Below are 12,820 nucleotides of genomic sequence, written 5' to 3'. Positions count from 1 at the left end.
CGTGGGGGATCAAGCCCTCGTTGGCCATGTCGAGAATGTCATTCTCAGTGATGGTCGACTGGATCCAGTCTCCTTGGACCCAGCCTTTCGGCAAGCGGGATCTGGACGAGGATCCTCCGCGGCTGGTGGATCTCCCCTTCGCCTTCTCCGATGCCGACGCCTTCTTTGCACGCTCCAGCGCCGCCGTCTTCTCCTTGGCCATGGTCGCCGGCAAGATGCGCGAAGGGAAGTGGTGCGGGGGCGAGAGCGAGCACGCTGAGCAGGGAGGAAGGAAGCAGAGAGAGGGGGAGAATGCTAAGGCGCAGCACAGAAATCCTCGCCGGGCACATTTATAAGGTCCCTTCCGAGTGGATGACAGGTGGGCCCGGTCGATCTAATCATATCTGGAACAGTTATGCAGACGGGATACATGGCAAAAAAGGCGGCGCGGAGATCGAGGCGTCCATGCCCCGTCCCATCCGAACGCCGCGGTCCGCCCCGCTTCGCGCGCGCCCCCAAATTTCGCATCCCGCGGAATCCGCGAGCAACAAATCAGTCTGTCAGACGCGGTGTTTCCGGCGATCCGTCGCTCGGAGATCGTCGAAGCCTGAAAGATCACTCGACGCAAAAACAGAATGGATCAAGTCGACTGAAGGCAAGTTGTTTCCTGTCGGCGAAGGGATTCTTTGGTTCAGAACAGCGCACAACCGGAGCGCAAAGGTTAATCAGAAACGGCATCAACTCCTTCTTCACTCGAAGCCTCAATCCATTCGGGGGCTAATGATGGGGTTATGTACCTAGGGTAGGGTCATGGACCTGATCCAAGTAACTTACCCCAAGACATCCTTAGAAGAGGTCGCCTTCCAGTCGACCAACTAAGATTCACTCGACTGGCCTGAAGGACTCGACCACGAAGACTCACTCGACCACCAGGAGGTCAAGAGGCACTCTGCACTGCAACGGCCTGTAATCAAGTAGACTTTATGATAGTAAAGGCCTTTATGTGGGGCGTTACCAGTAACGCCCCAGACTTAACTCATCTTAAACCCTCTCCTACATGGGCTGGCTGGGGTCCTGGCGCACTCTATATAAGCCACCCCCCTCCACAGGCAGAAGGGTTCGGCACCTTGTAGTTCATACACTCATAATCCACTCGACCGCCTCCGGGCTCCGAGACGTAGGGCTGTTACTTCTTCCGAGAAGGGCCTGAACTCGTACATCCTTTGTGCTTACAACCTCTCCATAGCTAGGACCTTGCCTCTCCATACCTACCCCCACTCTACTGTCAGGCTTAGAACCACGACAGGGGGCGTACGTTGTTTCGCACACAAAGGTAACACGTTCCCTCTCGAAACTACACGCCTTCTTGAGGAAGCTCCAATTTGCAAGAAGCTTATACCAAAACTTATCCCAATTCGGCCAATTTTTTTGCCACAGCATTGTTGGTGCCATGAAATGACACCATGCCAAGTTTCATGATTTTCAGGCGAGTTTGGGATTTACAGGAATTTAAAAACCAAATTTCTCAATGTTTCCGGCCGAGCCACGATGCCCAGATGTTTGAATTTCATTCCCATTCTTGCATGGGACCTATAAATTCACCCGAAGACACACATGTGATTTTTCAACAAACTTTGAGGCACTAGAGCATGTACTTGTAGTTCAAATTTGAATTATGCACATTAAATCCTTAGAAACTCAATTAATGCATAAAAATGCCAAACGAACCCGGAATAATTCAAAAATTAACACGACACTCATATAGTTGCATGTTCACTGTAGATAAATGTTCTAGCAATTCAAATACCAACCTTTCCCTCCACAACACCATTTTGTCTTTCAAAACAGAATGAAAAAATAAGGTATACCACAAATAGTTTACTAGAAAGAATTGTGTGGGATGCAATATAAAATATCTTGGCGCATCGTCTTGTCTTGCTTATGCAGGAAGCTTCGTCGCCTACAGTCCACCGCCCGCGCTTGAACCACACTTGCGCGCCAGTTTCTCGCGGCACCGAGCGAAATTTTTCTGCCACCATGGAAATATCTATCTCCCCGCCCCCCCCACCCCACCAAAACCCACGTTTCCACTGTTCCTCCTTGCTTTCGAAGTTCAAGCCTTCGCTGCTGCTTACTGGCAAAGCCGCCTCCTTGCCGGCGACCATTCTAATTGTAGTGTCGCCTCCTCGTCGGCGACCCTTCTTCTTGTAGGGTCGCCTCCTCGCCGGCGACCATTCTTCTTGCAGTGTCGGCTCCTCGCTGGCGACCCTTCTTCTTGTTGTGTGGCCTCGTCGATATGGTCAGGTAATCCACACCCCACCCACACCATCCTCCTCCTTCCCTGTCACACATGCCCCGATCAACAACGCGACACCTTCCACCGAAATCATTGGCCCCATCCTCCAATTAAGCGCCACCCACAGCCATTTTGCACGCAATATAACATAGAGCTCAGTAGCATCTGGCAGCGGAGAAGCAAATAGCGGCCGCACGCGCAGACAAGGTCGCTATGGCTGTCGGATTTCGGGTTCCGGCAGACCCTTGAGGTTCGAACACTGGGGTGCGCGCGGAGATCTCGCCCACTACCTACCTGCACCCCACCGCCATGCTAGGATCTAAGCTATGAAAAGAACAACAAGAGACACAGTGTTTATACTGGTTTAGGCCACCATTGTGGTGTAATACCCTACTCCAGTGTGTGGTGTGGTGGATTGCCTCTTGGGCTGATGATGAACAATACAAGGAAGAACAGCCTCGCGAGGGTCTGTTCTTGGCTGGTGCGATGAACTACTAGGGGGAGTTCAGTCGCCTCTCTCCCTCTCTCTGGTTGCTCTCTAGATGCTTATCAAGAAGCCTCTAGCCTGTGGGTGGCTAGTCCTATTTATAGGCAAGGCCCTGGGCCTCTTCCCAAATATTGAGCGGGAAGGGCGCCAACAATTGCCCATTTTGAAGGGGAACATCTGGTACACTTATCCTGACTAAAGTTGGTCCTCGCCTGTCAAAGGCTCTGGTGGTGACGCCAGCTTGGGCTCCACGATGACCTCCTTCCTGTCGTTGGGCTGGTCTTGGTCTTGTTGCACCAAAATGGATGCCTTTGCTTGATACTCTCGCCTGCGCTTGCTCCCTTTGCACCAAAGAGGAAAGGAGGACACTGCGCGGGCTAGCGCCTGCCTGGCACCCTTGGTCATCATGGCTTGCGTCACGGGCACCTCCTGAGGTACCCTACCTTGATCTCTCCGCTTCCTCGCGAGCCAGCCTGATGAGGCCGCGCTTGAGGAAGCTCCTCGTCGTCCACCCCGCGAGGCTTGGCCCCTCGCGAGGGTCTTGAGCTCGCGTTGATGAAGATGGGCCATGCTGGGCCCCCCTTTGAGCCATGCCGCAGGCCGCAGGTAGGCCAGTCTGGGGACCCCCATTCCCAGAACTCCGACAGTAGCCCCCAGGCCCAAGGCGCGCTCGGACTTGGCTGAGCAGAGAGGCGAAGGGGTAAGTGCGAAGCATCGCAGGCCCTAACAGCCTGCGGCCTCGGGCTCCACATGGCGGCTGATTGGACGTGGGTGGCCCCGCTCCCCACGACACCTCGGCAACTGCGCGAGTTGACAAGTCCCTGCATACAAAGCAGGTCATGATTACCTGTGATCATGGAGGCCGGCGATTGGACTCCTCTGGCTATAAGTACGGGGAGGCGCCTGCCCTTCCGGTCCATCCCCTCTTGCTTCTCTTCCTTCTTCATGGCTCCACCAAAGAGGTTCTCGGCCGCGGAGAAAGGGAAGGCCCGCCGGGTAGAACTTGACTCTCCTCCGCCCAAGCGTGGTCGAGGCCGTCCCCGCAAACACCCAGCGACTCCCATGGTGGGCCCCCGCGGTCGCGGAGGCGATCTTCCGCGTGGTGAAGGGCGGCCGGCCGCTGCTGGGGGATGCGATGCGGCTGTACTACCCCCTAGGCCTCGCTCCCACTCGGCAGAGGTTCTGCCGGAGTTCGTCGTGTGGGCGGCGGAACCGGCCCGCACCCGGCTCCAACTTCCTTGCTTCCTCCTAGGTGAGATTCCGGCTGGCGCCTCGGGCGGCCTCTGGCTTCAGGCGGACGGTTGCTGCGGCCAAGCCTCCTGGGCTTCGTTGGAGGTTTCTGCAGCCGGGAGCTTGGCCCTGACCTGTGGCTGGCAGACGTTTTCCCGCGCGCGTGGTCTGATCCAGCGGTGCACCCTGCACTTCAAGTTTGACGGCGATGCCACCCTCTACGTGAGGGTGTTTGGGGAAGATGGTCGCCGCGCCGGGTGTTTCCCTGAGAACGACGACCGCGGCCATGGGTCCAGCCCCGGCGACGACGAAGACGACAGAGCACGAGCGGCCGGTGGCGGTCGAGGTTCATCAAGCTTCGACGGCTCCTCTTCGGGCAGCGGCTCCTCTAGTAGCAGACGCGATCAGCCTCCGCGCCGTCGCGCCGCCTGGAGGGAGGTAGCGGGTTCGCCCGCCGCCGCGCCCAGGTGAAACGTGAGACGGAGTCCTCCTGAGCTCCTGAGGCAGTTCGAGCCTCTCCCGCGATCTGGTATCGGGCGAGTCGCGCCTGTTTTGTTCTTTTCCCTTTTCCTACGCAGAAAGACAGTAGTGTAGGGCCCCACGAGGGCGTACTTGGACTATTGTTGTTAATTATCGTATTGTTTCCGCTATCCTGGTATTGTGCCTTTGTGCCGCGCGTTTGCGCACAGAAATTACTTATCTCGGGGGGAGGGCCTGTCGTGGCCCTTGCTTCCCTGGGCTAAAGCTCCGTCGATCATTCCATGTCCTGGAGGGTTAGTCTGGAGAGGTAGTTTCCGGCCACAGCCGTGGAGGCGATCAACCCAGGCCCTGTGTTCGCGTCGCGGCACCCGTGGGGCACGGATTGGAGGGGTGCTCCTGTAGTGGACCCGGGTTGGGAAGCCTCGAACGATGAGGGCAAAAAACACTCGCGAGGGCGCCCGCGGTGCTCCCTCACGAGACTTGCGCGAGAGAAATTGGGGCAGGAGAGCGAGAAAAGTCGAAGAGCCATAAGTCAAACACAGCGACAGCTTCAATAAAACTTCAAATGAGAACGAACAAGCCAACTGCAGAAAGCAAATGAAAAAGCCGCTTCTGGCACCTAATCTAGTCTTCGACATCTTCTCACCAGCGCGGAGTTAAGTGCTGCCACTGGGCATGGGAGGGAGCCCTAGGGCCTGAGGCCGGCGCTCCTGAGACTCCGGGGCATGTACAGCCCCAACTCATTATTACGTGAGAGTGTCACGGGCGGCGAGCTTCACAAGCGTTGGCCTTCTTCACAGGCTCCGGGCCTTTCTCGGGGTAAGCATGCTTCACGGGCATTTGCCCTCTTCACAGGCTCTGGGCCTTTTCCAAAACGCGACAGCTTCACATGCATTCGCCTTCTTCACAGGCTCTGGGCCTTTTCCAAAACGCGACAGCTTCACAGGCATTCGCCTTCTTCACAGGCTCTGGGCCTTTTCCAAAAAGATAATCTTCACAGGCGTTCGCCTTCTTCACAGGCTCTGGGCCTTTTCCAAAAAGATAGTCTTCACAGGCGTTCGCCTTCTTCACAGGCTCTGGGCCTTTTCCAAAAAGATAGTCTTCACAGGCGTTTGCCTTCTTCACAGGCTCTGGGCCTTTTCCAAAAAGATAGTCTTCACAAGCATTCGCCTTCTTCACAGGCTCTGGGCCTTTTCAGGGGTAAAACCTTCAGAGGTGCTGGATGTTCCACGCGTTCTGAACTGGCAGCCCCTCCAGAGTCTCCAAGCGCGCGGAGCCGGGCCTGGAAACATGAACAACCTTGAACGGGCCCTCCCACATGGGAGAGAGCTTATGCAGTCCCTCCCTGGAGAGAACCCGCCTGAGCACGACGTCTCCTACCTCAAGAGTTCTGGGGAGGATGTTGCGGTAGTGGTATCACCGTAGGGCTTGTTGGTACCCCGCCGCTCGCAACGCGGCTTCCCTGCGACGCTCCTCCCCCAGCACGAGGTCCATCCCCCGCATGGCGTCCTGCTGCGCCTCGTCGAACGCCAGGACCCGTGCGGAACGACATCTGACCTCGTGAGGGAGGACTGCTTCGGCCCCATAGACCAGGAAGAATGGGGTCTCTCCGGTTGGCTTGGTCGCGGTTGTGCAGATGGACCACAGCATGGACTGAAGCTCATCGTACCAACCCCTGCCGCAGGCCTCCAGCTTCTTCTTGAACGTCCTGGTCTTGAGGCCCCTCAGGACCTTTGCATTGGCCCGCTCGGCCTGGCCGTTGCTTCGGGGGTGCGCCACCGAAGCGTAGCATATCTGCGTTCCAAGGTTAGCACAGTATGTTTTGAAGAGGTTGCTGGTGAACTGCGAACCGTTGTCAGTGATGATGCGGTTCGGCACCCCGAACCGGCTCATGATGCCCTTGACGAATTTGACCGCAGAACCCGCGGGGATGGTGCGGACAGCTTCTACTTCAGCCCACTTGGTGAACTTGTCCATAGCAACGTAGAGGTAGCGATAGCCCCCTGGTGCCCGAGGAAACGGGCCCAGGATGTCCAGCCCCCAGATAGCAAATGGCCACGAGAGTGGTATAGTCTGCAGACCTCCTGTCGGCTGATGGATCTGCTTGGCATGGAACTGGCAGGCCTCCCAAGCCTTCACCAGTTCACGGCGTCGTTGAGCACAGTGGGCCAATAGAACCCGCTGCGGAACGCCTAGCCGACGAGGGTTCGTGACGACGAATGATGCCCACAATCTCCGCCGTGTATATCTGCCAACAGTTCCTTCCCTTGCTCCCTGGAGATGCAGTGTAGGGACACATCATTTGGTCGCTTCCGGTAGAGCTCTCCATCCCTGATGCAGTATGTTGTGGCTTGCCGCGCCACACGCTCCGCTTCCTCCTCCTTCTTCGGAGGGTCCCTTGGTTAAGTAACTCCGGAGCTCTGTGATCCAGCACCCCTCCTGGGGCTCCATCGTCAGGAGTAGGCGCGCTCCTGAGGCCGGGCCACAGACCGGGGCTCCCAAGGCAGGCGGCTGGGGGAGCTCCTCCCGTGGCTGCGCTGTGTTGGACAGTGATGGCATGGCCGAGGGCTTGAAGAGCCGCTCCTCGAAGACGCTAGGCTCCTGAGGTAACCGCCTGGATGCTCGCTTGGTGATGTCGTCGGCCTCCTGATTGGTGCCGCGGGGCACATGTTGCAACTCCAACCCCCAGAACTACTTCTCCATCCTGCGAACCTCCGCAAGGTAGGCTTCCATGTGCTCATCTTTTGGCTCGTACACCTTGTTGGAGAAATTGACGAGGAGCTGCGAATCGCCCTTGATGGTAAGGCGCTTCACCCCTAGGGCAGCTGCGGCCTTCAAGCCCGCTATCAGACCTTCATACTCTGCTATGTTGTTGGAGACCTTTTCACCTTGTTGGAAACAGAGCTGCACAGCGTAGTAGAGCTTGTCCTGAGTGGGAGATATAAGCACCGCTCCAGCCCCAGCGCCATGTCTGGAGAACGCCCCGTCGAAGTACATGACCCAGCCTTCTGGCGCCTCGCTTCCCGGGGAGAGGGACCGATCCTTGTCGGCCTTGAGGCCCGGTGCCTCCGTCCATTCCGCCATGAAATCCGCCAATGCGGCCCCTTTGATAACTCTTGTCGTGCTAAACTCGAGCTGAAATGCTTGTAGTTCAATGTTCAACTTAGCAACCCTTCCGGCTGAGTTAGGGCTCCTGAGCACCCTCTCCAAGGGGTATGCTGAGACGACCTTGATGGGGTGACCCTGAAAATAGTGCCGCAGCTTGCGCGAGGCCACCAGCAGCGCGAGGAGGAGTTTCTGAGGCATGGGGTACCGTGCCCTCGCGTCCCGCAACACCGTGCTGATGAAGTAAACTGGGTGCTCGACGAGGTTTGGAGCATCGGTGCCGATGGTGCCCTCCGGAGACCGTGGCACCTCCTGAGGCGATGGGGCCTCCAAAGGCTGGCCATCTGGGGGAGGGGTTTTTTCCATTCCCGGTGCGCTCCCCTGTGGCGGCCGATCCTTTTCGGCCGTGGTAGTGGTTCCTGTGGGTCTTCCTTGTTCCCGCTTTGCCTTGGCCCGGGCTGGTGCTGTGGTTTTGGTTTGACGCTCCTCCCTAACCGCCACCAGGGCTACGCTGGCGGAGTAGGGAGTGGCGGCGAGGTAGAGTACCAGTGGTTCTTGCGGGTGTGGAGCCACCATGACCATAGGGCTGGTTAGGTACCTCTTGAGATCTTGAAACGCCTTGTCGGCCTCTTCAGTCCATTCAAAGGGCCCTTTTTTCTCATCAGTTGGAAGAAAGGCAGGGCTCGTTCTCCCAACTTGGAGATGAAGCGCCCTAGCGCAGTCACGCGCCCAGTGAGCTTCTGCATTTCTCTGAGGGTCTTTGGCGGGCTCATGTCCTCGACCGCCTTGACCTTTTCCGGGTTAGCCTCGATGCCTCGGTGGGACACGAGGAAACCCAAGAGCTTGCCCGAGGGGACTCCAAACACACACTTCTCCGGGTTGAGCCATAGGTTCACTACGTCGAGGCTCGCGAAGGTTTCCTCCAGGTCTTGTATCAGGGTCCTGGCCTCCCGAGACTTCACCACAACGTCATCGACGTAAGCCTCAACATTCTTCCCAAGCTGCAGACCCAAGGTGATGTGCATCAGCCACTGGAAGGTCGCCCCTGCGTTGCGCAGCCCGAATGGCATGCACGTGTAGCAGTACACCCCACACGGGGTTAGGAAGGCCGTCTTTTCTACATCTTCTACCGCCATCTTGATCTGGTGATACCCAGAGAAGGCATCCAAGAAGCATAACAGGTTGCACCCTGCGGTGGAATCGACGATCTGGTCGATGCAGGGAGCGGGAACGGATCTTGCGGGCATGCCTTGTTGAGGTTGGTGAAGTCGACACACATGCGTTCCTTCCCTCCCTTCTTTGGCACAACGACAGGGTTGGCCAACCAATCCGGATATCGGACCTCGTGAATGACCCCAGCGGCTTCTAGTTTGCGGGTCTCTTGGACGATGAAAGCCTGTTTTTCAGTGGACTGCCGCCTTGCCTTCTGCTTCACAGGGCGTAGGTTGGGGCACACATTGAGGTGATGCTCGATTATGCTCCTAGGGATCCCCGCCAATTGATCGGGCTCCCACGTGAATACCTTCTTGTTTGCACGCAGGAACTTGACCAGGGCCTCCTCCTGCTCGAGCTCGAGGTTGGCGCCTATGGTGAAAGTAGCGTTAGTGGACCCGTCCTCGTCGACGGGTATTTGCTTGGTCTCTGCCCTGTCTTGGGTGAACAACTGTTTCTTCTTGGTTGGCACAGCCCCCTTGGGCTCGGGGGTCTCCGTGTCGGCGGGCTGCACCGACGCCGCCGTCTTGGAGGCGAGCTTGAGCACTCGCAACGCGTCTCCGGTGTCCCCGTGCACGGTGAGGGCACCGTTGCTCCCGGGCATCTTCATGAGGTTGTATGCCGGGTGAGTCGCGGCCATGAACTGGGCCAGCGCTGGATAACCGAGGATGGCGTTGTAGGGGAGGCTGATGGGGGCGATGTCGAAATCGATCAGCTCCATGCGGAAGTTGTCGTAGGTGCCGAATGTTATAGGTAGCCGGATCTGCCCCAAGGAGCTAGATGATCCGCCCCGATGCCCGAGAAGGGCCGGCTGGACTGCAGCCGCTCCCGAGGTATGCCGAGGAGGTTGAAGGCCTCTACTGAGAGCACGCTGAGGCCCGCGCCGCCGTCGATGAGAGTTCTGGTGACGGTCACCTGGCAGATGGTGGGGGCGCACAGCATGGGGAGCGTGCCCGAGCAGGCTGAGTTGTAGGGGTGGTCCTCTGAGCTGAAGGTCAGACCGGCCTTTTGCGCCGACCGGCCTGGGAGAGCCTCCTACCTCTTGGAGGCGGCGCTGACCCGGCGGACGAACGGCTTGACGTGGTGGCTTGTAGGCGGCGCCTACGAACCGCCCAGGAGGGCCGCGACGACTGGAGGTGTTGGTGCAGCATGGTGGGCGAGGAAGAGGTTGCGAAGCTCTTCCCAAGAGGCCACGGAGGCCGCCGGCAGGTGGAGCAACCATGCGCGCGGAGCGCCGGTGAGGGCCATGGGAAGCCAGCTGGCCATGACCGTGTCATCACCTCCGGCTTCAAGGACGGCCTCCTCGTATGCCAGCTGGAAGGCCAGCGGATCGGTCGCGCCCGTCTAGCGCGGCGGCGGCGTTGGCTTGAACTTGTCCGGCCACCGCACCCGTTGCAAGGCTGGGGCCAGGGCTCGGAGCCCCCTGGGCCCCATGCTGGCGCTGGCGGGCGGAGTGGGCGGCGCGCTGCTCATCGCGAGGCGGGCTGCGATGGTGGCGGAAGGGAAAACTCTGGCGCGCCCCCTACCTGGCGCGCCAAATGTTGGATTTCGGGTTCCGGCAGACCCTTGAGGTTCGAACACTGGGGTGCGCGCGGAGATCTTGCCCACTACCTACCTGCACTCCACCGCCATGCTAGGATCTAAGCTATGAAAAGAACAACAAGAGACACAGTGTTTATACTGGTTCAGGCCACCATTGTGGTGTAATACCCTACTCCAGTGTGTGGTGTGGTGGATTGCCTCTTGGGCTGATGATGAACAATACAAGGAAGAACAGCCTCGCGAGGGTCTGTTCTTGGCCGGTGCGATGAACTACTAGGGGGAGTTCACTCGCCTCTCTCCCTCTCTCTGGTTGCTCTCTAGGTGCTTATCAAGATGCATCTACCCTGTGGGTGGCTAGTCCTATTTATAGGCAAAGGCCCTGGGCCTCTTCCCAAATATTGAGCGGGAAGGGCGCCAACAATTGGCCATTTTGAAGGGGAACATCTGGTACACTTATCCTGACTAAAGTTGGTCCTCGCCTGTCAAAGGCTCTGGTGGTGACGCAGGCTTGGGCTCCACGATGACCTCCTTCCTGTCGTTGGGCTGGTCTTGCTCTTGTTGCACCGAAATGGATGCCTTTGCTTGATACTCTTGCCTGCGCCTGCTCCCTTTGCAACAAAGAGGAAAGGAGGACACTGCGCGGGCTGGCGCCCGCCTGGCGCCCTTGGTCGTCATGGCTTGTGTCACGGGCACCTCGTGAGGTACCCTGCCTTGATCTCTCCGCCTCCTCGCGAGCCAGCCTGATGAGGCCGCGCCTGAGGAAGCTCCTCGTCGTCCACCCCGCGAGGCTTGGCCCCTCGCGAGGGTCTTGAGCTCGCGTTGATGAAGATGGGTCATGCTGGGCCCCCCTTTGAGCCACGCCGCAGGCCGCAGGCAGGCAAGTCTGGGGACCCCCGTTCCCAGAAAGCCGACAATGGCTTACATGCATGTTGACCGCCAAATCTTGGAGGAGCACCTCGTATTCGAGGCCACCGTCGACAATGACACCATGTTGTCTACTTTAAAATACAGGTTGTGCTGTTTTCTGGAGGCCATCGGCAGTGCCTTCTAGTGATTTGTCCTCTATAATGTTAATATGCAATCTGATATTCTGAAATGTGATGTTCAGTTAACAGTCTGGTCCAACAATTTCTACATTTCGTAGTACTGTTTGATGACCCACAAGTATATGGGATCAACTGTAGCCTTTTCGATAAGTAAGGTGTCGAAACCAACAAGGAGCAGAAGGAAATGACAAGTGGTTTTCAGCAAGGTAATGTCTTCAAGTGCTGAAATTGTAAGTAACAGAGTAGTTTCATAGCAAGATAATTTGTAATGAGAAAGTAATGGTAGTAGTAACAAAAGTGCAGCAAGGTAGCCCAATCCTTTTGAGGCAAAGGACATGCCAAAACGGTCTCTTATGATAAGCAAAGTGTTCTTGAGGGTACATGGGAATTTCATCTAGTCACTTTCATCATGTTGGTTCGATTCGTGTTCGCTACTTCGATAATTTGGTATGTGGGTGGACCAGTGCTCAGGTGTTGTTCTTACTTGAACAAACCTCCTACTTATGATTAACCCCCTCGCAAGCATCCGCAACTACAATAAAAGTATTAAGAATAAATTCTAACCATAACATTAAACTTTTGGATCCAATCGGTCCCTTACGGAATAGTGCATAAACTAGGGTTTAAGCTTCTGTCACTCTCGCAACCCATCATCTAATAACTACTCAACAATGCATTCCCTTAGGCCCAAATATGGTGAAGTGTCATGTAGTCAACGTTCACATGACACCACTAAGGGAATCACAACATACATATCATCAAAATATCAAACACATATCAAGTTCACATGATTACTTGCAACATGATTTCTCCCATGACCTCAAAAACAAAAGTATCTACTCACAAATGATAATCATTCTCAAGATCAAAGGGGTATTAAATAGCATAATGGATCTAAGCATATGACCTTCCACCAAATAAACCATATAGTAATCAACTACAAGATGTAATCAACACTACTAGTCACCCACAAGCACCAATCTATAGTTCTGGTACAAAGATTGAACACAAGAGATGAACTAGGATTTGAGAGGAGATGGTGTTGTTGAAGATGTTGATGGAGATTGCCCTCCCCAAGATGGGAGAGTTGTTGGTGATGATGATGACGATGATTTTCCCCTCATGGAAGGAAGTTTCCCCGGTGAAATCGCTCCGCCGGAGGGCAAAAGTGCTCCTGCCAAGTTCCACCTTGAGACGGTGCCGCTTCGTCCCTAAAGTTCTCCCCTTATTTTTTTCTAGGTCAAAATGATTTATATACCAGAAGATGGATGCCGGAGGTGGGCTGGGCTAATCACAACCCACCAGGGCGCGCCTGGGTTCCTGGCATGCCCTAGTGTTTTGTCCTCACCGGGTGGCCCCCTCCAGTAGTTATTTGCTCCAGTATTTCTTATTTATTCCATAAAAAATCCTTGTGAAGTTTCAGCTCATTTGGAGTTGTGCAGA

This window comes from Triticum dicoccoides, chromosome 4B (genome assembly GCF_002162155.2).
Source record: "Triticum dicoccoides isolate Atlit2015 ecotype Zavitan chromosome 4B, WEW_v2.0, whole genome shotgun sequence".
Lineage (NCBI taxonomy): Eukaryota > Viridiplantae > Streptophyta > Magnoliopsida > Poales > Poaceae > Triticum > Triticum dicoccoides.
The sequence above is the reverse complement of the archived record's forward strand: the minus strand, read 5'-3'. Positions refer to the sequence as shown.